A 15,730-nucleotide genomic window follows, 5' to 3' on the forward strand; every position below is an offset into this window, starting at 1 on the left:
ATTTTTCCCTACTTAATTATTTAAAAATTTATAAATGGTTATGAATTCACAAATAAGTTATTTGTGAAACATATACATTATTTTAACAGCTTTTATAGGTATTTTGACAATAAATTGCAAACATTTAAAGTATACAATATAAGTTTTGATATATGTATACAGTCAGAAACCAGTCACCACAAGATGGTGAACATAACCATCACACCAGAAACTTCCTTGCCTCCCTCTATCTGTCCTTCATTGCCAACCCCAACTCCAGGCAACTGGTGATCTTTCCATCACTATAGATTTGTTAGCATTGTATAGACATTTTTTGAATGGAATCATGCAAGTATCTACATTTGTTGTCTGGTTACTTTTATTCAGAACAATTACTTTGAGATTTGACCTTAGATTGATAAGTAATATCTTATTGTTTGGGCATAACACGATTTGTTTATCCATTCATCTGTTGCCTAACATATTTTTTTCCAGAATGTTTGCAATATTTTAAATTTCCACCTGCTCTGAATGAAAGTTCCTAAGGTGCAATGTACTTGTCAATACTTGATATGTTCAGTTGTTTTAATTTTACACATTCTAATCAGTGTGCAATGGTATTTGACTACAGATTTAATTTACATTTTCCTAATGACTAATAATGTTAAGTGTATTTTAATGTGCTTATTTGTCTTCAATAGATTTTTCACCAAGTGTCTATGTACATTTTTGCATATGTTTTTATTAGATTATTTTCTTATTATTGAACTTCAGTGTTCTTCTTAAGTCCTGGAGCCCATCTATCATCAGATATACCCTTTGCAAATATTTTCTCCCTGTCTGTGGCTTTTCTTTTCATTTTAATGATAGTTTCAAGAGCAGAAATTATTAACTTTGAAAAGGTAGTAGTGACACATATTGCTCGGAGGATGGTGGATGCTGGCTTGCACCGTGTGGTTCTCAGCCACCTGTGTCCCCTCGTGTTTGGTTTCCTGTGTGACAATCAACTCTTGGAGATGGCCAAGAAGTTTGCCAAAGTGACAGGAACTACACAGCAGGATACCAATGCCTTTTCCCTCTTGGACATCTACAGCTTCTGGCTCAAGTCCGCCAAAGCCCCAAAGCAAAAGTTACAGGCAAATGGACCAGTGACTAAGAAAGCTAAGAAAAAGGCCTCATCCTGTGACAGCAGTGAGGACAGCAGTGAGAGGACGGGGACGCTCAAGGGCCCCCAGCTAAGAAGGCTGCTGTACCTGCCATGGGAGCCAGTCTGCCTCAACATCCTAGAAAGGCTGTGGCCAAAGCATCAGAGCAGCAGCGGTGAATAATCTAGTGACAGTGAGGAGGAGGAGACACAAGGAAAAAGCCTGTCCAGATGGAGTCAAGCCCCAAGCCAAGGCATCCAAAGCTCCTCCTAAGAAGGCCAAGAAGTCTGATTCTGATTCTGATTCTGACTCAAGCTCTGAGGATGAGGCACACCACAGAACCAGAAGGCAAAGACTACACCTGTGGCAGCTAAACTTGGGCTAAAGCCATACGGGGTACTCCAGCTCCAGCAGCACCTAAAGTAGCCAATAGCAAAGCAGCCAGCAGCAGCAGCAGCAGCAGCGGTGGTGACTCAGAGAAGGGGAGGGCAGCAGCCATCCCCAAGAAGACTATACCCAAAAAGCAAGTCATGGCCAAGGTCCCAGTGAAAGCAGCTACCAATCCTACCTAGTAGAGTTCCAGGAGTAAGGACTTCTCCAATGAGGAAAAAGGGGAGCAGAACCTTTCTAAAACAAAACAAAAAGCAAAAAACAAAACAACAACAACGACAACAGAAACGGATCCCTACAGTTCAGTCCCCAGACCTTCCGCTCCTCAACCAGAGAAGTCTGTGGGAACCCAGACTCCCAAGAAAACTGCGGAGAAGAAACAGCCTGTGGAAAGCAGTGAAGACAGCACTGATGAATCTAACTCAAGTTCTGCGGAAGACGAGAGACCCTGTCTATGGGAGTCATCTCTAAAGCAACAACGAAACCACCTCCAGCAAAAGAAAGCAGCAGAGATCTCTGCAGACAACTCCGACCCCGACAGCTCTGAGGATAATGGAGCTCCTTCCAAGCCAGCCCCAGAAAGAAGGTAAAGGCCGAGGGCAGCAGCAGTTCTTCCTCTGATGATTCCAGTGAGGATGAGGAAGAGAAGCCCAAGGACAAGCGCTCTCCAAGTCCGCACCCAAGGCCAATGGCAACTATGCACTGACTGCCCAGAATGGAAAAGTAGCTAAGAACAGTAAGGAGGAGGAAGAGAGTGAGAAGACAAGAAAAAGGTAGCAGTGGCAGTTTCCACACCAGGTTCAGAAAAGAAGCAGAAGCAGAATGAGGCTTCCAAGGAGGCAGAGACTCCTCAAGCCAAGAGCATAAAGCTTCAGACCTGTAACAGATTTCCATAAAGGAAGAAAGGAGAAAAAAAAGGCATCATCCCCATCCCAAAGGGCCAGGGAGGAGGAGAGGGAGGTGGATTCAGGAGTGGCAGACAACTTGATTCCAAGGGAGGTGCAGCTGGAGACTGAGAGAGTGAGCCAATCAGGTTTTGAAGTTCACCAAGGTAAATCCTTCTGGCACAAGAAAACCAAGAAGAAAGCAGGGAGGCTCAACCTCTGTCCAAGTCAATTTCATTAAGTTTGGCAGAGAGCGACCTGGGGCCATCTTTGGTGAAGCAGGAGTGATGATCAAACACCACTCACTTTCTCCAGTGGATCGGAGAGCCCTCAGCTCTATAGGTGGGGGCCTTGATGAAGACGAAATTTCAGAGTAGGTCCTAAGACTTTACAGTGGAACATCCCTTCTTGTCCTTTTCTATATTCCCAGTTTTGTACAGATTTGTTTTTGAGTGTTCAGTAGCAGGGACAAAATAAGGGGAATGTTATTTTTAAAGAAAAGTGATTTCTATTTTTGTCCCCTTCTTTCTTTTCTGTGAAAGTCCTCATACTGAGAAATTTGTATATTTTATATTAAATCATTCCCTATTGATTTTTGTTGTGATTTTCAAAGGTAGAGTCCCATGAATAAAAATCTTAGCTATGGGCCAAAATATAGTAAAGGGTCATATGTATGACTTGTTACAGTTAGAAGAAAATTTCTGCCTTTGTGAGTGCACATGTCCACACTGCATCCCTCTCTCCCTCAAAACCCTAGTGAGGGATATCAAAGAATGGTTCATCTATATGCAATGCCTATTAAACATGCACTATGTACTTCATCCTCATTCATTGGGTCTGGGGCTGAAGATTGAGGCCAACGTGGACCTAACCTACTTTTTGAATAAAATTCACTGTTTTACTACAGGCAAAATTCTGGTGTGGTGTGAATGCCTTGGGTCAGTCTGAATATATTTTCTATAATTTAATCATTATTACATGACGTTTGCAATACATGCTTTGCTTTTTAATTTGAAAGCAAACTTTTCTACTGCTGAAAGACATTTCTTGACTTGACTATTGCTAATATTGAGTACTGAGTTGACTGCATTCTCTCATTTTTACATTATAGAGAACAAAATCACATTAACTTGAAAAATACACATCACTTGGTATTTCTGTCTTGTCTCCAGAGGTGATACAGAATTGGTTTCATTAATTCCTACATGGTTGGGATCAAGAAAGTAGAAGAAAAAAAAAAACCTTTAAAACCTCAATTCTCAGTAGGAAGTAGGTTACATTAGGTGAATTTGTAGGTAATCCATATATGTTCTAATGGGTTTAGAAAGAACCTTACAGAGCATATTCCCTGATAAACTTGAGTGGAGTGGGTTTGGGAGAATAAACTAACAGGATTATTGCGTCTTACACTTGGTACATGGGTGCAATTGACGTGCCCCCTTCAGAACCTGAACTGTTAGTAACAGTGGCAGTAACAACACAAACCAGTGAGCAGAGATACAGCTCTTAGGCCAAGCTGGAATGACCATATGGCTGTAGGAGGTGACTGACAAGCAGCAGTGCTTAGCCAGAGCAAGACTGGGAGGGAGGAGTCAACAAGCTTTCTGGAGGCTGAGGGGTTCCAGTGGTGGGAAAGTGTGCCCCAAGCTTTTATGGGTGAGTTACGGGTCTTAAGATTAGTCTCCTCCTATATGGTTTCCGCACCCACTAAATAACCTGATGATAACCTGGTTTTCCATGTGACTGCCTCTAGGAAGAAAATGTGCTGTTCATGCTGACATAGGTATTTCAGTCTCCATGGTAAAAGTTCTACATCTTACTGCAAAATAATAAACTGGCTGGTTTATAATGGATCTTAGGAGTTTTATTGTTGTGAGTCTAAACCCGTTCTACCTCCTACCCAAACCAGAACAACCTGGGTGGCAGGTAGAGGGCCGGGTGTCCAGACCTGTGAGTTCCCTGCAGAAGCTTTTTGGAAGCAGCTTGCAGGCTTTTGAATACAGCTTGTCTCATCATGACTTTTCCAGGCTATCTTCCAGTCTGGGCATAGTCTAAATTTGGGGTTGGTGAAATGACCTATGGGTCAAATCCAGCTCATGGCCTGTTTTTACATTACCTAGGAGCTAAGAATGGTTTCTACATTTGTAAAGGTCTTTAAAAAGGAGACATAATATGTGGCGGAGACCTTATCAATGGCCCACAAAGCCTAAAGTATTTCAGATGTGGCCCTTTACAGAAAAAGGGGCTCTTGGTGTAATTAGTGATCTGTAAGACACCAGCTGAGAATTGGAATCATCTGGGGAACTTGAAAACACTGATACGCAGGGGCCCATTCTGAGATTTGTTGGTGCTCTCTGGTGGGGGCTGGGTGCTAAGATTTTTTTAAAGCTCCCAGGTGATTCTAATGAACAGCTGGAGTTGAAAACCACCCATCTAAGAGTATTTGAAAAGAAATTAATTGGTATTTCCCCCATTCATGCTTCCATTTTCAAATGCGCTTGTTAAAAATAATAGTATAAAATGAAATTTCGTCTCAGTGCCATTTCCTGAAACCTGTTTCTCCTTCCAGACAGTTTCTAGGTATGCACTATTATATGTGTCCTCCCCTCCTTTTTGCTTGCACAAATGGGTTATATGTGCAGTGTTTTGCCACTTTTACAGGTCATTTTACAGCAGAATACAGCAGCTCATTTTTAATGGCTCCACTGTGTGGTACTCCATTGTGTGGAAATAGCATAAGTTATTTAAACTAATACTTTATGGGCGGATGTGTAGGCTGTTTGAGTGTTTTGCTGTTACAAATAGTGTTACAGTGGATAGTTTTATATGAGAGACTGAGTATCGGTGTGTATTTTTTGTAGGAAACATTTCTGAAAGTGATTCCTGGTTCAAAGGATATGTGCATTTAATATTTTGATCACTATTGCCCTCCAAAATTGTTGCACTAATGTATAGTTCCAGCAATATTTTATGAAAGAGCCTCTTTGCTTATCCTCTTGCCAACACTATTTACCAAATTGATCTTTGCTGCTTGGATACGTGAAAATGCTCTCATTTCTATTTGTTTGTTTTTGTTTTAAATTAACCATAAAAAAATAAAGAAAAAGTAATCAACTTTTTTTCTTTTGTGAACCATGCAATTAGAGTCATATCTAAGAAATCTTTTACTAATACAAGTTTACAAAAATTTTCAACAATTTTTCTTCCAAGAGATTTATGTTAATAATTTTGGATATTATATTTAGATATATGATTTATTTTTAATTAATTTCTGAGTATACTTTATAATGAATAGACTCAACTCCTTAATTTAAATAGAAACAACAACGTACGTGTGAGGGAGTTCTGCTTCCAAATTCACTGTGGTTAAACTATAGGACTGGGAGCTAGAATCAATGAATTCAGGCCTAGCTCTACTACTTACTTTTTTTTTATTATTTTAGGACAGGGTCTTGCTCTGTCACCCAGGCTGGAGTGCAGTGGCGCGATCATAGCTCACTGAAGTCTAAAGTTTCAACCTGCTAGGCTCAATCCATCCTCAAAACTCGTCCTCCTGAATAGTTGGGACTACAGGCACACACCATCACGGCTGGCTACTTTTTATACTTTTTTGTAGAGACAGGGTTTCACCGTGTTGCCCAGGCTGGTCTCAAATGCCTAGACTCCAGCAATTCACCTGCCTTGGCCTCCCAAAGTGCCGGGATTACAGATGTGAGCCACCGTGCCCGGCCTCTAATACTAAATGTAATAAGTGTGATCATCAGCAAGTCACCTGACACTTCTGAGCCTGTTACCTTATATCTAATGTAAGTGGGTGTGACTGAATGTCTTCAAAGCTCCTTTCAATTGCTGAGATTTTCTCTTAACAGTAGTTGATATTTTTACTCATGATTGGTCTCATCCAAAACAGACAGCCATAAGTTTCCCTGATGCTCCCTTTTCACTGTTTTACCTAGGTTAGCTTGGATCATCACTTTAATACAATTGACCATTAAAATCTAGGCCACTATATGGGATTATAAACTGGATGTTTTTCTTTTTTCTTTCTTTTTTTCTTTTTGAGACAGAGTTTCACTCTTGTTGTCCAGGCTGGAGTGCAATAGCCCAATCTCAACTCACCGCAACCTCTGCCTCCCAGGTTCAAGCGATTCTCCTGCCTAAGCCTCCTGAGTAGCTGGGATTACAGGCATGAGACACCACGCCTGGCTAATTTTGTATTTTTAGTAGAGATGGAGTTTCTCCATGTTGGTCAGGCTGGTCTCAAACTCCCGACCTCAGGTGATCCACCCGCCTTGGCCAACCAAAGTGCTGGGATTACAGGCCCAAGTCAGTGCCCCCGGCCCCAGAATATTTTTCTTGATATGATGGTGAGATCTCTAGATTAAAAAATGCTTTATATTTACATCCTGAAAAAGTGCACCTTTCATTTATTTCCCAACTTAAATATTTCAAAGGAATTTGAGCTGTATCAGAAAAGGTTGCACAAAATGAAAGACTTGCAACAATTCAGTTATTTAACCTTATGACAGGTTCAAAGAAGTGCTCACACAGCTGTGACGGGGTCCCACAGACAACATAGTCATGGCTGTACTACTACTCCTTTTCTTATCCATGAGGAAAATAGAGTAAGGGCTTGTAGAAAACAGTTTAAAGAAGATGTTTGACTTTTCTGGATTGCAACATAAGGTCCTCATTTTGGTTGCTATATATATTGTACATTTCCCCTAGTTTTAGGAAAGGAAGCTGCTTGTCTAAAATGGTGACAACTCAACCATATGTTGACAATTCCCATGGCCAGTGGGAAGTCACGGACGTCCTTTGTGTGATAGCAAGCTAGTGCTCATTAGATTCAAACTCCAGTGACAAATAGAAGCTGAAACTCAAAACACACACTTGGCTGTGAATCCGAGAACATGCATTTTCCACCAAGCCCTGCAATCATGGCAGTGAGAGCTTGGGGGTGTGCACAGTGGAAATACTAAGAGTTGAGAGCCCAACAATCTGAACTATGGTCCTAGGACCTACCATTGTGCATCCTAAGGCAATTCATGACAAGTGTTTGGCTCATAGTTTTTCCATTTGCAAGGAAAAAAAAAGACTAAATAATATCTGAGAATATTAGAAATGATTTTGTAAAGCCAGTGGCAGAAAATTGATGCTTAAAAAATTGCATCTATTGATTTATCAATGCTTTAGAGTAGCCAAAATTAATTTCAAAGGTGGAGCTTGACTCTGCCTTCAGATATGCTCTTTGCTCAAGTTTGTATGGGTGTGAGAACCTTCTGCTTTTTTTTTTTTTTTTCAAAGAAAATCTTGAATAGAGCTCTCTAATTCCCCCAGTGCATGTAAACAATTCGCCTTACTCAAATGTTGTGGAGACAGATGAGTGCTATGTTAATCACATTAAATAACCACTTACGATATTTTTACTGAGGGGTACGACTTTTATCTCATGGCATCTCAGTTTCCACAGTTCAGATGAAACATAATGGTTATGCATGAGTATTGCTGAGGGCTCCCACACACATATCTTATTCCAAATAGTCCAAAGCGTAAAACTTCCTGCCTAAACAAGTCAGATCAGCAGAGGATTAGAAAGTTGACTCACGTAGTTTTCCCCTTGTGTGGTATAATGCAAAAGTATATTTGGCTTTTGTCACCTCCTTGACTTCAGGCACAGAGGTCCTGAAACTTTGGGGATTTCTGAGTGATAAGTATGTCTCTTGTTATTTGTCCTGGGTCCCTTTTTATTACACATGAGCTTATGCTAATAAGGTGACTTAGAATGGGTCTTTATGGTCTTAGAGTGAGGCTGGTCAACAAAGAGATGAAGTGATTCCGGGTTAGAACATTCAGCCCCACCCACCAAACTCTTGGAAGATGAGTGGGGGGCTGGAGATTGAGATCTAAAACATTCTTAAAAAATTATATTCGGAGAGCCTCAGAATTGGCAAATACATCCATGTTCTGGGAGGGTGGTGCCCCCAACTCCACAGGAGCAAAGCTCCTGAGCTCAGGCTCTCACCAAGCCTTGCCCAATGTACCTCCTCAACTGGCGGTGCATTTGTATCCTTTACAGTAACCTGGTAACTGTAAGCAGAGTGCCATCCTGAATTATGTGAGCTGTGCTAACAAATTAGCCAACCTGAGGAGGGGGTTGTGGGAATTCCCAATTTTAGCTGGTCCGTGAGAAATACAGGTAGCTTCAGGATTTGTGTTTGGCATCTAAAGTGGGGGAAGTCTTGTGGGACTGAACCCTTAAAGCTGTGGAGCCTGTTGCATACTCCAGGAAGAAGAATTGAATTAAATTGTTGGACACCCAGTAGGCGTTTGGAGAATTGGTCATTGGTGTCAGAAAATAGCCCATCTTCCTATCCCCCTTTTCCATCAATATTGTTTATCAATGAACTGCACATTAAGATCAAGTCATCATCTTTATGAAGGGGCCCAGGTCCTATGAGGGGCAGTTGAAAGAACTGGGAATGTTTAGTATGAAGACTCAAAGACTAGGGTCTGAATGGATGCTTGGCAACTACCTTCTAATAATGTAATGCTATTGTACAATATAGAGAATGATAATTTTTAAATGAGACTTACACAAAAATAGAAGATACCTGAAGACAGAATATGGCAACTGAATAAGGAGTTTCCTATTGATTTAAAATGCCCAGCAATGGAATGATTTTCTCACTATAAATTTACCCATCTAAGTAGGAGTAATATCTCTTAAATGCTAAAAAGATTATATGCATTGTCTTAATTCATTGTTTTTTTTTGCTGTAAAAAAATGCTGGGTAATTATTAGTATTATTTTTTAAAAAGCATTAGTTGGCTCACCATTCTGGATGTCTGAATAGTGAAAGATTGGGCATCTGTTTCTGGTGAGGGCCTCAGGCTGCTTCCACTCCTGGCAGAAGACAAAGGGGAGCAGGTGTGTGTAGATCATATAGCAGGAGAGGAGAAGAGAGGGAAAGAGAGAGAGAGAGAGGAGGTGCCGGGATTTTTTAATAACCTGCTGTCTCTCTGGAATTAACAGAGTGAGAGCTCACTCATCCCATGGTGTGGAGGAGGCGGGCATTAATCTATTCATGAGGGATCCACCCCCTTACCCCAAATGCGTCCCATTGGGCCCCACATTTAACATTGGGGAGCAGATTACATCACGAAGTTTGGAGAGGACCAATATCTAAAGCACAACACATATTGATTCTGAACTAAGTTCTCAATCAGCCTATAATCCTATAATTAGCATTAACAGCAGTTGTTTTGCTTATTATTGGTTGTTTATGAAATACTTTCACATTATCCTTTCTTGTAGGATTCACAAAACTTTGTTGTTTTTGGGGTTTGTAGTGTAAAAATTCATTCCAGTGATTAAGTGAATTTTCCAAAGTAGCAAAACTAGTCAGCAGTTAGTACAAATTCCCAAACCAACTTTTTGATGGAAAAATCTGGGTTATGTCAACTATATAAAATCTTTATCTGGTGGCTGAATTCACATGAGTTTTACAACTAATTCCACTATGATCACTTCTACCAAAGATGAAAATCACTAACTTCTCTACTACTAATAATACTTTTTAACAATATAACAATATGTACCATCTCTATCTACTATGACAGTCAACACTCATTCCATATTGCAAAGAGTTACTCTGAGTGTGACTCAAAAGTAGTGCTTCAACTTCCCATGGACACTGCAAGCCTAAAGTGTTCAGCCCTATTGAGAACATTCTAATCTCTGAAGAGTAGGACTGGAGAGCTTTGCTGTTTGTAGCCAACACTTTGTAGTTATGGAAACACGTACTCCCTATAATTATCACAAATAACCTGCTATGGAAACGTATATGATTCATTCTTTCTTGCTATATTGAAAAAACTCAAAGGAAGCACTACATCCCCCAACTTGACTACCATGTTAAAGAGAGAAGGTTAAGAAGAAGAAAAAATCAAACACCTTTCTGCAACTCCAAATGGAACCGTCCGTTTATTGGAGGCAAAGTCCAAGTTTAAAACATCTCAAATAAAGATTACAGAAGAAAAAACAAGATAGGGTCTATTTTAGATAGAAAACACATTTGTTGCCAAAGAATGAATAGAGAAAAGTGTATTTTGCCTTCAAGGATTATTTATTATACATGGTCACCCTGGTAGAGATTTGGGGAGAAAGGGAATCTACACAAGTCTATACAAATCTGCTTTGTTGGGTTTAGAATTTAGAGATTATTTTTACCCAAACCCTTGAGGATATGGACTACAGACATTTTATTTTGAGAACAGTCCATGTATTGGCTGAATAAAATGCCTTCAAGTAATATCTTCCATGTTAAAAGAATATGATTGATGCAGAAAGGTGAAAAACTAAGTGACAGGCCAACCTTTCAGTTTTCAACAGTTTCTGGCATTTTGTGAATGTTTTATAAAATGTTGTCAAGTCAATAAAAACAACTAATAAATAAATTCAGTCATACAAGTTTTATCTTCATGGCACTCCAAGTGATTACACTAAGACATTAAGAGGCAAGCAGTACACTATTCCACAGTAAAAGGAATTTGCTTACAGAAAACAGAATGAGATGCGAAACATTCTATTAGTGACCACATGATTTCCTTAGATGTGATTTATCTGTTCATGTATTATGAAAGCCCAAGAGCAATATTTCATGTTACTATGAATTATTTTTTAATTGAGCTATCATTGGCACACAACACAATAAACATTTCAAGTGTGGAATTTGGTAGGCTTTGATATGTGATGATTTCCTGTGAAGCCATTATCACCACCAAGATTATAAATGTAACTATCACCCCAAGAATGCTTCTTGTGCTCCACTGAAATCTCTCCCACAACTAGAGACCCCTATCCAAAGTCTGATTTGCTTTCTGTCAGTATAGACAATTTTTAAATTTTCCAGAATTTTTAATAAATGGAATAATATAATATGATTTGTCTGGTTTATTTCACTTGACATTTTAAGAAACAACCATGTTGAAGCAAGTATGAATAGTTCATTTATTTCAATCTCTGAGTAATATTTCATGATATAGATACATTACAGTTTGCTTATTTATTCTATTGTTGGATATTTGGGTCATTTTAGTTATTGCTGTACCAAATATAACTTCTTTGAATATGTATGTAAAATATCTTTATAATATACACATTAATTTCCACTGGGTAAATTCTTAGAAGTGAAATGGATGGATCATATATTAGTTATACGATTAAGTTTTTAAAAAACTGTCAAACTGTTCTTTAAGGTGGCTATGCAGTCATTCCGTATCCTTGCCAACACCTGGCATGGTTAGTTTTTGTTTTGTTTTGTATTATGTTATTTTGTTTTCAATTTTATACCTACTAATTGTTGTGTAGTGGTAAATCAATGTGACTTGTTTGCATTTTGCTAGTGACTGATGATGCGGATTCTCTTTCCATGTGCTTATTTGACATATGTACATCTTTTGTCACATATCAGTTCAAACTTTTCCCATTTTTATTGAGATGTTCTCTAATTATTTAGTTTTGAGATGAATTTATTATATATTCTTTATACACGTTCCTTATCAGATATATTTCCTACAAAAATGTTACCCTAATCTGTGGCTTTCTTTTCAATATCTTTAGAAGATCAGAAGTTCTTAATTTTGATAAAGTCCAAATTGTCATTTTTTTCTTGTATAAATTGTGCTTTTGCTGTTACGCCAAAGAAATATTTGCATAACTCAAAGTCACACACATTTTCTCCTGTTTTCTTCAAGAAGTTTTATATTTTCAGATGTTACATTCATCACTATGAATCAGTATTTGTTAATTTTTGCATATGATGTGAAGCATAGATGAGCAGTTTTTTATATGAATATTTAATTATTCCAGCACTATATTTTGAAAAGATTACTTTTCTTATTGAATTGCTCTTTCACTTTTGAGGAAAATCAGTTGGCCATACATGTATGGATCTATTTCTGGATTATCTATTTCGTCTTACTTGTTCATTTATCTTTTTAAAATTCCAATATCACAAAATCGTCTTTATTTTAATTTTATGATAAATCTTAAAATCAGATAGTGTAAGCCCTTCACCTATGTTCTTATTTTTAAAGTTTTGTGTCTATTATACACACTTTTTATATACATGTTAATTTTATAAATTATATCAACTATGGATCTATTTGGAAAGAACTGAGATCATAACAACATAACAACTGACCTCATAACAACTGAGATCATAACAACCGTGAAGATGAACTTCTAGAAGGTATCTAGAAGAAGATACCTTCTATGAGCAAGGTATCTCTCTTAATATATTTAAGCCTTATTTTTTTTAAATGTATCTTCATGATATTTTGTAGTTTTCAGCATACGTGTCTTGCCAATCTCTCATCAGGTTTATCACTGTTTACTATTTTCATGCTATGGTAAATGTTAGTGTTTTTAAGTTTAAATATTTCCAGTTGTTAATTGCTAGTATATAGAAATACAAATGATTTTTTAAAATATTGATTGTGGTAGTCAAAACATCTGAACAGACACCTCAACAGAGATGTACAGATGACAATAAACATGAGAAATGCTCAACATTATGTTATCAGGACATACAAATTAAAACAACAGTGAGGTACCATTATCAGAATGGTACCTGTTAGAATGGCCAAAATCCAAAACATTGACAGGAGATGCTGGTGATTAGTGGATCAACAAGGACTTTCATTCCTTGCTGATAGAAATGCATAATCAAACAGACACTTGGAAGATGGCTTGAGGGTTTCTTACAAAATTAAACATACTCAACATATCATCCAGCAATATTATTCCTTGTTATTTACCCAGATGAACTGAAAACATGTCCACACAAAGACCTGCACTTGGATGTTTGTGACAGCTTTATTCATAATTGCCAAAACTTGGAAACAGCCCATACATCCTTCAGCAGATGAATGGATAAATATACTGCAGTGCACCCAGACAATGGGATATTGTTTAGCAAGGAAAATAAACGAGTTACCAAACCATCAAAAGACATGGAGCAACCTTAAGTGCATACTGCCAAGTGAAAGAAGCCAGTTTGAAAACACTACACACTCTGTTGTTCTAATTATATGATGTTCTGGAAGAGGCAAGACTATAGTGACAGGAAAAGATCAGCAATTGCCAGGAGCTGGCAGTGGGGAAGGGATGAGTGATAATAAAACTATTCTGTAAGATACCATAATGTTGGATATGTCATTATACATTTGGTAAACACCGTACATCTGCACAATACAAAGAGTGAATCCTAATGTAAACTATGGACTTGATAATGTATCAATATCATTTATTGTAAACAATGCGTTACATCAATTAACACAAGATGTTAATAGTCAGGGATATTGGGGGCCAGTAGATAAGGAGTATTATGGAAACTCTATACACTCCATTCAATTTTTCTGTAAACCTAAAACTGCAATAAGAGAAAATTCCTACTAATTAAAAAAACTCATCAAACATTTATTGAATATTGATTACATATTATGAAGGCTTAACAAAGTAAGCTTTTTTAGTGAGGTAGTGTGTTTGTTTATTTCTTGATATTCAAAAGGATTTTTGCTTAAACTATAGTATAATGTGTAAAAAAAAACTTTAATTTTTCCTCTTTAATCTGGATGTCTATCATTTATTTTTTCTTTCCTAATTGCACTAATTATTGCTTCCAATAAAATGGCAAATAGACATGCCTAGGACAGACATCTTTTTCTTATTCTTGACCTCAGTGGAGACGACATTCTATATGTCACTTTTAAATAGTTTTTTCATTGTTACTGTTTATCATGTTGAGGAAGTTCAATCTAGTCATAGTTTGTTATACTGTTTTGTCAGTAATGGATAGTGAAATTTACCATATACTTTCCGTGCCTATTCAGGTGATCCTACGTTTTTATTCTTAAGTATTTTAATATGGTGAATTGTCTTGATTGATTTTTGAATGTTAAAGAATATCACAGTCTAGAGATAAATTCCACATGTTATGACTTTTTATACTTTGTATATATTGTTGAATTCTATTTGTTAGCATCTTAACCCTTTTCCCACTTGCCCCAACAATACTCGCTGGCAGTGCTTGCAGCTGCACCATTTACCCGGAGATAACTTTGCCACAAAATAGCTCACGTTTATTATCATTTTCACCTTGTTCTAGTACAGTGATTGGGAAACAAAAGACATCATTCTATTTATAGCAATCCGTTTTTAGTAGTAGTATTTCCATTTACAAAACATGGTAATTCTTGATCACTCAAAATGTCAAATCCTAGAAAATGTAGCATTCCTGCACATGATGTTAACATCATTCTCCAACAGTGGTTGGCTGAAGATTCATTTGATAAATCTGATTTTTCTGAAATAGATGATTCTGATGTTAGTTCTGTTTAGAAATAACTCCAAGAACATTTTTTATTTTTTATTTTCAGGTTGAAAATCTGTCAGATTTTCTTCAGCCTCAAAGAGCGTGTTTATGTAAAATTAAAGGAGTGCTGGCGGCAAGCTGTGCTTTTTTTTTCTAAATGGGAAAAGGGGCTTAATAAAATTCTTTGCATCTATTTCATGAGGGACATCAGATCTTCTAGTATATTTGTCTGGTAATTCATCTTCCCTTGTAAGAAAATCTTTGTACAGAATTGTTATAATTTCTTCATTAAATGGTACAATTTACCAAAGAAATCATCTTAGTTTGGAATTTTCTCTATGAAAAAGTGTAATTGAAAATTAAATACATTTATTAGATGTAGGGCTATTCAGATTATCTATTTTTATCTTGATTTAGCTTTGATGGTTTCTGTCTTTCAAGAAATATGTTCATTTATTATACATTTTAAAGTTTATTAGTATAATGTTCATAATATTTTATAATTATCAGAGGTGTAGGATCTGTAGAGATGTTACTTCTTTCAGTTCTGATATTGAGAATATATGACTTTTATTCTGATATGGGCTAAAGTTTTGTGAATTTTATTATTGTCAAATAATGTAGTTTGTATGATCTGGATTATCTAAAATTTGTCGACATCCATTTGTGGCTCTGGATATACTCTATTCTGGCACATGTTTCCTGTGCACTTGAAAAGAAAGTGCATCCTTCTGTCAATTTAAATATTGATTAGGATTATATTGGTTGACATTGCTGTGCATGTTTTTAGTATAGCATTACTGCTTTTTTTGTCTAGTTGTAACTTCAATTATTGAGAGGCATTAAAATAATCAGCTATTCTTATGCATTGTTTTAGTTTACCTTGCAAGTCTATGAGTTATTGCTTAACATATTTTAAATCTGTTTATTAGGTACATAAATCATTTATGAT

The 15,730-nt window shown here is 37.2% G+C and overlaps 1 pseudogene; it reads left to right on the forward strand.

The window, feature by feature from the left end:
* Positions 1-908: 908 nt before the first annotated feature.
* On the forward strand, positions 909-2,775 carry LOC100442190 (nucleolar and coiled-body phosphoprotein 1-like; annotated as a pseudogene).
* The last annotated feature ends 12,955 nt before the right edge of the window (positions 2,776-15,730 follow it).

This window comes from Pongo abelii, chromosome 7, assembly GCF_028885655.2.
Source record: "Pongo abelii isolate AG06213 chromosome 7, NHGRI_mPonAbe1-v2.0_pri, whole genome shotgun sequence".
Classification (NCBI taxonomy): domain Eukaryota; kingdom Metazoa; phylum Chordata; class Mammalia; order Primates; family Hominidae; genus Pongo; species Pongo abelii.